Source organism: Aquarana catesbeiana, linkage group LG06 (genome assembly GCF_042186555.1).
Source record: "Aquarana catesbeiana isolate 2022-GZ linkage group LG06, ASM4218655v1, whole genome shotgun sequence".
Classification (NCBI taxonomy): Eukaryota; Metazoa; Chordata; class Amphibia; order Anura; family Ranidae; genus Aquarana; species Aquarana catesbeiana.
The window spans coordinates 260,481,576-260,494,998 of NC_133329.1; the positions used below are offsets into that span (position 1 = coordinate 260,481,576).

At 44.8% G+C, this 13,423-nt stretch overlaps 1 protein-coding gene across 1 annotated transcript in view; it reads left to right on the top strand.

The window, feature by feature from the left end:
• LOC141146728 (aldehyde oxidase 1-like) overlaps positions 1 to 13,423 on the top strand; it is a 303,420-nt gene that overhangs the window by 252,420 nt on the left and 37,577 nt on the right. The window lies entirely within an intron of this gene.

The window sequence follows — 13,423 nt, forward strand, 5'->3', positions numbered from 1 at the left end:
AGCAGTACATTGTTTTGCATGGAAATTTGGCATTTTATATTGTAGACCTGTAATTCTTAGGAATAACTCACTTAAATCTGTCCAAACAAGAGTCTAGTAGACAACCCGGGTATGATCAAGTTTGAAACATGAAATCATAAATTATAATCTAATAAAAAACTATAAATAATTATAAAAAATAATAATACGTTGTATTCAATAATGTATTCAAATAAAAAAACACTGAAATTTGTCCAAACAAGGGTGCAATATTACTAGTCACTGTAATACTAGACACTGCATATTGGTTTAGTAAACATCCCGGGTATGAAAAATTTTGAAACCTGGGAGTGCACAAAGTCCGACGTCACAATCGGGAGAATGGAAATCGTCCCTCTACATCAAAAGCAGTTTTAGACCAGCTAGAAAACAGCAATAGTGAATTAGAATCACTTGCAGAATTGAGTGATAGTGATTTGTGGGAAAATTTGTCATAAGACACTGAAAGTGACGACAGTTCTGCCAGTGAGCTCAGTGCTGTGTGATCCGCACCACAGTCAATAGAGCACCATGTTCGCACATGACTGAGCTCAGTCGCAGAATTGTCGCTGTTGTCACTTTCCGTGTCTGATGATGAATTTCCCCACAAATCACTATCACTCAATTCTGCAAGTGATTCCAATTTACTAATCGCTGTTTTCTAGCTGTACTAAAACCGCTTTTGACGTAAAGGGACGCTTTTTGGATGCCATGAACATTCTCAAGTTTCCAGGTAGAAAGAACAGTATATATAATATAAAAGTGCAGGCAGGGCACTGGACATAGCACTAGGGACAAAACTGAGGTGAAATAATTTGATATAGTAATGTAATCTACAGATTACAATGTATTGTGTGTTATGTTTTTTGTACTTTTTTTAATTTGCCACCGGGCTCCGCCCCCTTGCGTCGTGACTCTCGCAGGGAACCATGGGTATATGTGGAATTACACCCCAAAACACATTCTGCTACTTCTCCCAAGTATGGGCATACCACATGTGAGAGATTTTTTGGGACTACCCATCACATTTTCAGAGGCCGTAAAATGCCGGAACAGTATAAATACTTCCCAAATGATCCTTTTTTTGAAAGTATACACTCCAGGGTATTTTAAAAGAAGCATGGTGGGTGGTTCAAAGTTTTGAAAAATGGATACATTTTCGTTTCATTCTTCTTTTTCCAAAACCTTGTGGCAACAATTGAGATGTGCAAAATATTCGGCATGCCTCTTAGCAAATACAAATACCTTGGAGTGTCTACTTTCCAAAAAGGGGTCATTTGGGGGTGTTTGTATTATCCTGGCATTTTAGGGCCTTCAAATTTGTGATTGATAGTCAAGAAATAAAATGCGCAAGTTATGCCCTTTGAAATCTTGAAGGTGGTCCTTGGATTTTGGGCCCCCATAAAAAAAAATAAAAAATTGTCGTTTTCCAAAAACCTGCAAAAAATAAAATCTTCCATGGACTCCACATGCCTCTCAGCAGGTGTCTTCTTTCCCAAAAGGGGTCATTTGGGGGGTGTTTGAACTGCCCTGGCATTTTAGAGCCTCTAAAGAAAAAAATACATGTGTGCTGGGCATACATGTAATGATCTGGGCAGCTGAGCTGTGAAAGTAGCCTTTGGGAGGCTACTATGGGTTCTGCGGTCCTGTGCTCGACTTCTTGGTGGCTGCAGTTGCATTATGCTACTAGAGCCAGCCACCTCACCATCTTGTACTGCACTGTTGGTGCTTGCCACTTCACCATGAAATAGTGCAGTGCTGGTGTCTTAATGGCCAGCATGGACTGGGCCCTCGGTGCTTGCCAGATCACCAAATGGTAGTATAGCGTTAGTACTCGCACCCTGCTGCAAATGAGCATAATTATGTGTTTCTAGCACTTCAGCAACATGTTTTCGGGTTTGCCTGATTTTAGCATGGACCTCTTCTCCATCGTCTGAGCTAGATATCAGTGTGCCACTGCTTTCTATAGGTGCATATTCCGAGCTTTATTCTGACTATGTGGTTTTGCCTTCATTCTCATCCGTCATGCTCAAAATCCTGTAGGCCATTTTGGTTTACAAGTATCAAGTGGCAACTATGGGAAAAAGAGCTCCAGGCTAGCAATCAGGGACTGTTTATACGTTAGAAATAAAATTAATTGCTAGTGCTAGCAGAGATCAGGCCTGATCTTGTTAACACTGTGGTTTTGTCGACAATGCATCAGAAGTGGCAGTAATCAGAAAAGTTACACTGACACTGATTTTGTTGGGAGGGGCAGGGGGGCACAAGTTTTGGCAGTGATTGGGGCTGATCCTGCTAAAGCGTTTTTTTTTTTTTTGGGACACTATATACTAATGGGGACACTAGTATAGTTCTGGTCATGATCAAGATATTGACCCCTATAGACACTATACTAGCAATGGTGGTGAATAGCTGCTTATATTGTGACTGTGATGGTGTAGCGGGCAATCTAGTGCTAACTGGCACTAGCTGGGAGGAATGTTAACTGACTGATGCTATCTGACGTCGCTTGTGACACTAATAGTGATCAGTGATAAATATTGTACACCAACACTGTACAGTACTAAAGGAAAATAAAAAATAAATAAAGTGCGCTAATTATATGAAAGTACACACATAGATGTGAATACATGTGGGTGGTAGTAAAAACCACAATCTACTGAAAGCAAGTAAATGACTCCATGAGTGGTAGAAATATATAAGTGCAAAACATAAAAACTCAAATAAAAAGAAGAAACAAAAAATGTGTACATGTGAAGTACAATGATATTAATAGCGTGAAAATCTGAAAATCAAACAAACTCAGTCCATGGGTTCAAACATAAAAAGTTCATCAGTGAAAAAAAGCTTCCATCCACTATACAGCTCAGCAGCAACTAATCCCCCTATGAGTGGATTGACAAAGGAGAGAGATGTGCAGGATGGTGCAAATCCACTGACGGTGACTCCAATAAGTGAGAAAGTGATAAAGGTGGACTCTTACCCTCCGTGTTGGACCCCCTCCTTGGCAGGGTCTATCAGGCATGCAGATTTTTGCCCTCTGCAGGGACCGTGTAATGAGAAGATCTCCCCAGCAGCTGTCAGGAATGTTGTCTCCGATCCGGGCTGGTCCAAGTGAAACGCCTGGAGAGGGGGGAAGGAAAGCTCTCTTGCTCCCAGTGTGGCAAAGGAAAAAGCAAAAGAGCGGAACTCCAATAGTGTAAAAAGTTTCGGAATTTATTCAATAAAAGTACAGACCGCAACGGAGAGTGCACGCTCCGTGAGGTAAAAATACAATTAAAAACAAGCCGGCATATAAGAATCGTAATAACCCGTGCATAACATGGGGCAATCGTGACGGCTTACAACGTAGCCACGCCCTACATGTTTCGTCATTAGTAGACGTCTTCAAAGGGGCACGGGCTACGTGTTAAGCCATCACCTATATAGTATACCAGTGCACACCAAGCCTCGTTTTCACCTCCGCTCTCAGGGAAGGGAAAACCCAAGCCTCTACCTGGTGCTCCTCAGTGAATGGATGTTGCCAAGGTGACACATAGGACTGAAACTAAACAAAACTTCAGCCACTCCCAGCAGAGCCAATCTCTCGCGCCATCTGGAGGAAGAAGCCCAGTATTACTAGACAATTAATATGTCTTACAGATGCTAATTTGGAACGTAAAACTGACAGAGCAGAAAGGAGAAAATCACTGAATCTCACCAAGAGGCACGATGTGGTGGTTAATAATAATAAAAGTGTAGAAAAAAAAAAAATTTAAATATATATGGAAATGTACGGAAAAGAAACAACGTTCATCTCCGTAAATAAAACCACATTCAAAAAACACATGTATGAAAAAAATATATATATGTATTAGAGTCACACCGTAATAAATGGAGGCCCATCCATGAACGTGAAGAGCACTCGGTATCACAATGATGCGACTAAATCATTATAATGTATAATATTTAAACATATCACTATGCTCCCATCCTCTCAAGATTCCTGGAAGCCCTAATCGCTAGATCCTCCCAATGTCCCGGAGAGTCAACCAACCAGCAGCATGTGAGGAAGGAATAGATAAGACACCTTTATCCAACCGTTGCTAGGAGCAAACGTGAATAAATGGAAAGGTGGAAAAAAAAAAATGTGAATGGATGAAAAAAAAAAAAAAAAAATTGTGAATGGATGAAGAGATAAAAAAAGGTGTATGGATGAAAAAAAAAAATTGTGAATGGATGAAAAGAAAAAAAGTGAATGGATGAAAAAAAAAAATGTATACAAAAGAAGGGAAGAAAGGAAAGGAAGCACAGGGCCCAAAGCATCACCTATGAGTTGTCAATGAACGCATTCAACTCAATATCAACATTTAGGCCTAAGGGTCTGAGGGAGCGGATCTTATAAATCCACTCCATCTCGAGTTTATAGATGGCCCGTCTTTTAGATCCCCCTCTCCATGGAAGTTTGAGTTTATCAATGCCCATGAACAAAGTACCGCTAGGGTCTTTTTTGTGTTTGTCTAAATAATGTTTGGAGACTGGGTGGCCCAAAAAGCCCCTTCTAATATTTCCAATATGTTCCCCCAGTCTAACCTTTAATTATCGGACCGTGCGGCCCACATAGCGGAGCCCACAAGGGCAAGTGAGTAGGTAAACCACATGGGTGGTTGAACATGTGATAAAAGATTTAATATGGAAATTAAGCGGGGAATTATTGGTAATGAACTGACACACCTTTCTCTCCGTTAAAGCATTAATAGCACAAACCTCGCAATTTTTACATTTGAAATAGCCTGTCATATGTTGAAAGAACATAGGTTTATGAACCGGAGGGTCACATGCAGCAGATACCACCCGTGAACTGATTGAGGGGGCACCCCTAAAGACCAGTTGGGGTCTGTCAGGAAGGGATGGTCCAAGCACGGGATCATTCTTAATAATGTGCCAGTGTTTGTTCAACATCCTCCTGACAGAAAAGTGCTGGCAGGAGTACCTTGTGATCAAGGGACAGACCAGCTGACAGTCCCTCTGTGCCCTGGTTTTATCAGCCAGAAGAGCGTCCCTGTCCAGTGATACAACCTGATTGAGTTTTTCAGTCAGAAACTGCGCTTCATACCCCTTCTCTATAAATCTGTCCGTCAAAACCTTAGTCTGAGCAAGAAAGTCAGTATTGGTAGAACAGTTCCTTTTCAGTCGGATGTACTGACTTTTAGGGACAGAGTCCAGCCAAGCTTTATGATGGCAGCTGTCCCTCGGGATAAACGAATTGCGGTCAGTGACCTTGAAATAGGTAGAGGTAAGTAGAGAGTTATTTTCACCTCGTATCTCCAGATCCAGAAAGTGTATTTTTTCCTGGCTGGCCTCATATTTAAAGGATATACCCCTCTCGTTGGAATTGAGTCCATCCATAAAGGAACAGAGAGAGTCATAGGAGCCATCCCATAGGAGGAGGACGTCATCTATGTACCTGGCCCACAGGACCAATTCCGGTCTCCGGTGGGCATAGATGACGTCCTCCTCCCATTTCCCCATAAAAAGGTTCGCCAAGCTGGGGGAAAATTTAGCCCCCAAGGCTACCCCCTTAGTCTGGAGATAAAACTGTTTATTATGCCAAAAGAAATTATGTGTAGTGGCATATTCTAAAAGCTCCATAATGAAACGTTTTTGCTTCTTGGGTAGGGAGGCATCCTTATCAAGGAAAAATTTCACCGATTTAATACCCCAGTAATGGGGGATGCTAGTGTATAGAGAAGTGACATCGGCAGTCACAAGCCAATGCCCTTCTCTATAATTACTAGTCTTGAGTAGATTGATGGTATGTCTAGTGTCCTTAATATATGCTGGCAGAAGTTGTACAAGTGGTTGGAGGAAATTGTCAATGTACTTACCTGCCCTGGAAGTAATGGAATCTATTCCACTAATGATGGGACGACCCGGAGGGTGAATTGGGTCTTTGTGGACTTTGGGCAGGTAGTACATGACTGGGATTCTTGACGCAACCGGGATGAGAAAAGATTTCTCCTTCTTGTTTATAATGCCAGATTGAAAACCATTATCCACAATCCTTTCCAGTTCTTTTTTGAAACATATTCTGGGATCCGACTTAAGGGGTTGGTAGGTGTCCCTGTCTCCAACAAGTCTCTCCAATTCGTGAAGATAATCTGACTTGTCAAGGACCACTATACCCCCCCTTTGTCGGCTGGCTTTATAACAAGGTCCCTACGTTCACAAAGTGAATCCAGGCCCAACTGTAACTCTCTCGTCATTTTCATTTTCTGAACCTTCAAACGATCGAGATCCCTCAAAAGAACATCCCTGAAGACTCTCAAAGAGGCAGATAAGCCACCCGGAGGGTTAAATAGGGACGCGTTGGCTAGGCCAGACTGTCTGATGGTGTTGAGACCAACAGTTTGGGGGGCAATGGGGTTGGACAGCATATATCTCTTGATGTTTAATTTCCTGATATACTTATGTATGTCCATATAAGTTTCAAATTTATTGAGTGTTTTGGGCGGTACAAACTTGAGTCCTTTGTCTAAAATTGAAATTTCTGTTTCAGTTAGAGGTGTTTTGCTCAGGTTAAAAATACCCCTACCGCTTACACCCACTTTCTTTTTGCCCCTTGATTTCCTCCCCCCTCGGACTCCTCTCTTTTTTCTATGAGTCCCAGATGGTTTTGATGGGCTCTGGGAAAACCCCAATGCTGGGGTTGAGGATATTGGCCCTGTCTCTGTCTATAGGGAGATTGCCAGCCGCCTCCCTCTCTAATCTGAGAAGGGGGGGGTTGGTGCCAGTATGGTCGATCATTCTGTGAACCTCTACCTGGAGTACGTGGTCCAGAATGATAATCTGCTCTGTACCCATGATGGTCATAGTTATCATGGCGATACCCCTCATCCCTCAAGCTCTGAAAGCGATTCTGCGTGGATATAGGATATCTAGAGGGGTAGTCCTCCGTATAAGCTCTCCTAGGGGAGTCATAACTATAGGGGAAGTCTCCAAAACCCTGTGAGTGATATTCCTGACTATGTTGATTGTACTCACTGGGTTTATGATTTTTGGGTCCCTTTTTTTGGTTTTTACCAGTTTCCTTCTGCGGCCTAGAACGTGGTTTAGGCTGAGGGGGTTTACCTTGTCTAACCGGAGATCGATGGGAGGCCCTCCTAGAGGCTGAAGGTTGTTGTGTCTGTGTTGAGGGGGGATGTCGCTGATATCCCTCAGACTCCACAGACATCTCTTCCCCACCAGGGGCAGAGGGACATCCAGTCACCTCAGACGTTTCAGCTGCAATCTTACTCTGCCAGACAAAAACGGAACCTGCCTTATAGTCCCCCACATCACGGCAAAATTTTTTTTTTTTTTTAATCTTTTGTTCAGTTTCCTCTTTTTCCAATATTTTCCTAAGATGTTTAAATATTATACATTATAATGATTTAGTCGCATCATTGTGATACCGAGTGCTCTTCACGTTCATGGATGGGCCTCCATTTATTACGGTGTGACTCTAATACATATATATATTTTTTTCATACATGTGTTTTTTGAATGTGGTTTTATTTACGGAGATGAACGTTGTTTCTTTTCCGTACATTTCCATATATATTTACAATTTTTTTTTTCTACACTTTTATTATTATTAACCACCACATCGTGCCTCTTGGTGAGATTCAGTGATTTTCTCCTTTCTGCTCTGTCAGTTTTACGTTCCAAATTAGCATCTGTAAGACATATTAATTGTCTAGTAATACTGGGCTTCTTCCTCCAGATGGCGCGAGAGATTGGCTCTGCTGGGAGTGGCTGAAGTTTTGTTTAGTTTCAGTCCTATGTGTCACCTTGGCAACATCCATTCACTGAGGAGCACCAGGTAGAGGCTTGGGTTTTCCCTTCCCTGAGAGCGGAGGTGAAAACGAGGCTTGGTGTGCACTGTTATACTATATAGGGGATGGCTTAACACGTAGCCCGTGCCCCTTTGAAGACATCTACTAATGACGAAACATGTAGCGCGTGGCTACGTTGTAAGCCGTCACGATTGCCCCATGTTATGCACGGGTTATTACGATTCTTATATGCCGGCTTGTTTTTAATTGTATTTTTACCTCACGGAGCGTGCACTCTCCGTTGCGGTCTGTACTTTTATTGAATAAATTCCGAAACTTTTTACACTATTGGAGTTCCGCTCTTTTGCTTTTTCCTTTGCCACACTGGGAGCAAGAGAGCTTTCCTTCCCCCCTCTCCAGGCGTTTCACTTGGACCAGCCCGGATCGGAAACAACATTCCTGACAGCTGCTGGGGAGATCTTCTCATTACACGGTCCCTGCAGAGGGCAAAAATCTGCATGCCTGATAGACCCTACCAAGGAGGGGGTCCAACACGGAGGGTAAGAGTCCACCTTTATCACTTTCTCACTTATTGGAGTCACCGTCAGTGGATTTGCACCATCCTGCACATCTCTCTCCTTTGTCAATCCACTCATAGGGGGATTAGTTGCTGCTGAGCTGTATAGTGGATGGATGCTTTTTTTCACTGATGAACTTTTTATGTTTGAACCCATGGACTGAGTTTGTTTGATTTTCAGATTTTCACGCTATTAATATCATTGTACTTCACATGTACACATTTTTTGTTTCTTCTTTTTATTTGAGTTTTTATGTTTTGCACTTATATATTTCTACCACTCATGGAGTCATTTACTTGCTTTCAGTAGATTGTGGTTTTTACTACCACCCACATGTATTCACATCTATGTGTGTACTTTCATATAATTAGCGCACTTTATTTATTTTTTATTTTTCATGGTATACACAGATATTGGTGTATTTTGTGTGCAGCTTTTACCTTTGACCTTTTTTGCTCTGCAGCGCAGTTTTTCTTTTTATTTTTGAACCTTGTTATAACAGTACTAAAGGCACTGGTCTGGTGATGGGGGAATCAAAGGGTTAAATGTGCCAACAGGTGTATGCAAGTGTAAATGTGCTGTTTCTACTCACATGAGTCTGGCTTTCTTCTTTATGCAGCCTCACCAGTGCCCATCTATGCAGCCTCACCAGTGCCCATCTATTCAGCCTCACCAGTGCCCAGGAATGCAGCCTCACCAGTGCCCAGGAATGCAGCCTCACCAGTGCCCAGGAATGCAGCCTCACCAGTGCCCAGGAATGCAGCCTCACCAGTGCCCAGGAATGTAGCCTCACCAGTGCCCAGGAATGTAGCCTCATGTGTGCAGGGGATCAGAGAGGAGAAAAGAGCCAGTGTTCTGCTGAAAATGGCCAGATCATAACACACATCGTGGGCGGGTGCTGAGGCAGAGGGGGGGCAGTCTGCCCCAGGTGCCACACACTGGGGGGGGGGTCAGGCTGGCGTCTCCTGCTGTGCCAACTTTAATTTGATTTGCCGGACAATCAAACAAGTCCCACCTCCTGGATGGCTCCTACCTATGATAGACATCACACATGCCCTGGCATTGGACAAGTGTGCTGTCTGTCAAAGGAGAAAACCAGGAGGCGGGACTTGTGTGATGGCAGGCACCCGGCGAATCAAATTAAAGTTGACACAGTGGAATCCGTTTGCTCAGTGGAGGATCTCTCCCTTGATTACCGCTGAGCAAACGGATGACATGTCTGTGTCCAGTCCAGTCCACTGATGTAGAGCGGACATGGACACAGCACGCTGCTCTCTATGGGGCTTTGGATGAAACGGACTGTCCAATCCGTTCCGCCAGACGGATGGGGAATGGATCTCCCATCTGTCTGTTTTTAATGGACTGGATTGGATCGTGGCGGGTGTCAGCGGACACAGGTCTGCTGACATCTACTGTTCCATAGAGGGCAATGGATGGTCTGATCGGGTCTGCCTGAAAAACTGACAGGGGGACCCGATCAGTCAACCAGTGTGAAAGAGCATAACACATCTGTGCTCTGTACCCACTCCACCCCCATCCCCCAGCACATCTCTGTACCCCCCCCCCCCCCCACACTTTCACCCATGGTCACTCACCAATCAATGTTGATGACAGTCTGTGGTCAGCATCTCCCCCTGCACCTCAGATCACTTCTTATGCAGTTCACTATGCAGTGGAGGGAGGTGGGAGGGGGCAATCAGCAGCTCTGTGGTGGCCGCGGGCGGCCAATTTCCAGGGACAGTCCCCGGATTGAGCCCACTTTCCCTCGAGACTGTCTTTTTCCCTCCGGATTGGAGGGGCAGCAGGGGGGCCCAAGACCCGGCATCTCCCCCTGCACCTCTGCTTGTCAGTTCACTTTGCAGTGGGAAATGTGGGAGGTGGCGATCGGCAGCTCTGTGGTGGCGGCGGGATCTCCCTGGGGCTTGTAGTTCTCTTCCTGAGTCTATACAGTGGAGAGGGGAGGGGCCTCTGACCAGGGCACCTATCAGCAAGAGTGTACAAGCAGAGAGACTCACTTGTATACGGAAGAGTGAAACTGATACATTACTGGGTCAGAGGCCCCTCCCCCTCTCCACTGTGCAGACTCAGGAAGAGAACTACAAGCCCCAGGGAGATCCCACGGCCACCACAGAGCTGCCGATCGCCACCTCCACCCCACTGCATAGTGAACTGACAGGCAGAGATGCACGGGGAGATGCCGGGTCTTGGGCCCCCCCGCCGCCCCTCCAAACCGGGGACAAATCCAGACGGTCTCTGGGGAAAGTGGGCTCAATCCGGGGACTGTCCCCGGAAATCGGGGTCAGTCTAGCTGACTAGCTGCAGCCAATGACAGCACAGGTTAGCAGGGGGTGTGCATGCAAACCCGGAAACAGGCAACAACGTACCAGTTTGTTGCCTAGCCTGACTGTGCCTTCCGTCTGCAGTAAATGTAATGTGGGTGGGCAGAAACCAGTTAAAGGCCTCATCATGGTCATCTTGATGGCAACACCCCCCTTCCTATAAAAATGTCTTCCACTTTTTTTCTACTGTTTTTTTTTTATTTATATAGCATTGACCATTTATAAAGCAGTTTACACACATACATATACATATATACATATATACATACATACATACATATATTGAACGTTCACCTCAGTCCCTACCCTCAATGAGCTTACAGTCTACGGTTTCTAGCTCATATTCATACATACAGATATTAGGGCCAATTTAGGCAGGTTCCAATTAACCTACCAGCATGTCTTTGGAATGTGGGAGGATACCAGAAGGAAATCCACACAAGCACAAGAAGGAGAACTTGCAAACTGTAGGTAGTCATGGTTGGGATCGGAAAAGGTGTTGTATCTCTTGATTTTATTTTTGAGCAAGCAATGCTTAACTTCTGTAATTTTTTTGAGGGAATGAGGGGCTTTCCACCCCCATACAGTGCACGCTCTCCACCCCATACAATGCACGATCTTCACCCCCATACAGTGCACGCTCTCCATCCCCATACAGTGCACGCTCTCCATCCCCATACAGTGCACGCTCTCCATCCCCATACAGTGCCCGCTCTCCACCCCCATACAGTGCCCGCTCTCCACCCCCATACAGTGCCCACTCTCCACCCCCATACGGTGCCCACTCTCCACCCCCATACGGTGCCCACTCTCCACCCCCATACGGTGCCCACTCTCCACCCCCATACAGTGCCCACTCTCCACCCCCATACAGTGCACACTCTTCATCCCCATACAGTGCACACTCTTCATCCCCATACAGTGCACACTCTTCATCCCCATACAGTGCACACACAGCAGTGAGAGGGCTTGCTGTGTATGTATGTGCAGAAGCCAAACTGGATTGCATATGCAGTACACAAAGTAGCTTTAGATCCTTGCTGGCTAAGTCTGAGGGGGTAAGAGACTCTGTTATGACAGGACTCTTTTGTGATATGTTTTGACAAGGGCTCCAATGGGAAGGGGGGATTCTGATAAGATGGGGGAGGCAATGTAGTGGAGGGACAGTGATGTAAAGGTGGCTGACTGAAGTGATGGGTGGAATCTGATATGAAAGGTTAACCTCTCCAATGTAGTATTAAGGAATGGGTGACATCATCATCCAGTACAGATGTTATTGTTCTCAAGTCCATTATATACAGTTCAGGACTGGGGTGTCTTGGGATTTTGCATACTTTTAAAGGGTGCCATGACTAAAAAAAGGTTGAGACATGCTGACCTAATACATGTGCTTTTCATTGCAGTCACATGGAGATGTAGGGAACTAAGAGAGGAGATGATCAATAATGGTGTATTGTCATTATGCCCGCCTGACTTTCTTTTATTGCACCCCTAGTTTAGACAGGCTAAAACCACCCTGCTTTTAAGACTGGGTTTACATTGTTGCACTGCAGTATGTGGATTATCCAAATGCATACAATGTTGGTGTGCTGTTTCATTCATTCCTAATGGCACCTCAACACACCTGCATTGTAGTGCACCATAAAGTGCATTATGCTGCAGCCTTTTTAGTGCATTAGGCAGGCCATTCAAATGAATGAAAACAAATGAATCCCAGTGCTAACACATCTCTCAGATGGAACCAGCCGATAATGCACCTGGTAGATGGAACCAGCCGATAATGCACCTGGTAGATGGAACCAGCCGATAATGCACCTGGTAGATGGAACCAGCCGATAATGCACCTGGTAGATGGAACCAGCCGATAATGCACCTGGTAGATGGAACCAGCCGATAATGCACCTGGTAGATGGAACCAGCCGATAATGCACCTGGTAGATGGAACCAGCCGATAATGCACCTGGTAGATGGAACCAGCCGATAATGCACCTGGTAGATGGAACCAGCCGATAATGCACCTGGTAGATGGAACCAGCCGATAATGCACCTGGTAGATGGAACCAGCCGATAATGCACCTGGTAGATGGAACCAGCCGATAATGCACCTGGTAGATGGAACCAGCCGATAATGCACCTGGTAGATGGAACCAGCCGATGATGCACCTGGTAGATGGAACCAGCCGATGATGCACCTGGTAGATGGAACCAGCCGATAATAGAATCTTGTACCACCAAAAATGAATAATTATCGCCCTCTAGCAAAATTCAGTCTCAAGGGTGGACAATACGCAGTCCCAGCAAACAATTGTCACTGGTGTGCAGTAATGTCATATAGACCGCTCCGATGCCAAGTCCAGATGAGGCAATGAACAAAATAGTCACCAAGGAGCTCAATAGGAAATTGACTCTCAGAAAAAGTCCCAAGTAAAAAGCAATCTTTTTTATTTTGAAAAAGCAAGCTACCACTTATATGAAGGAATGGCAGCCAGCTGCTGAGACATCAGTGTGCTATACCCACTGGTGCCATCACCATCACGTTTTTATTCTTTCAAATTAATGGCCAGCCTTATAATTCATGGTACCTACCACACATGCATTAATGCACTGCAACAGTGTGAATCCAGACTTGGGGCCCATTCTCACCACACAGCATGTGCTTGAATCCACATGTTTTCTTGCATTAAGAAGCCCA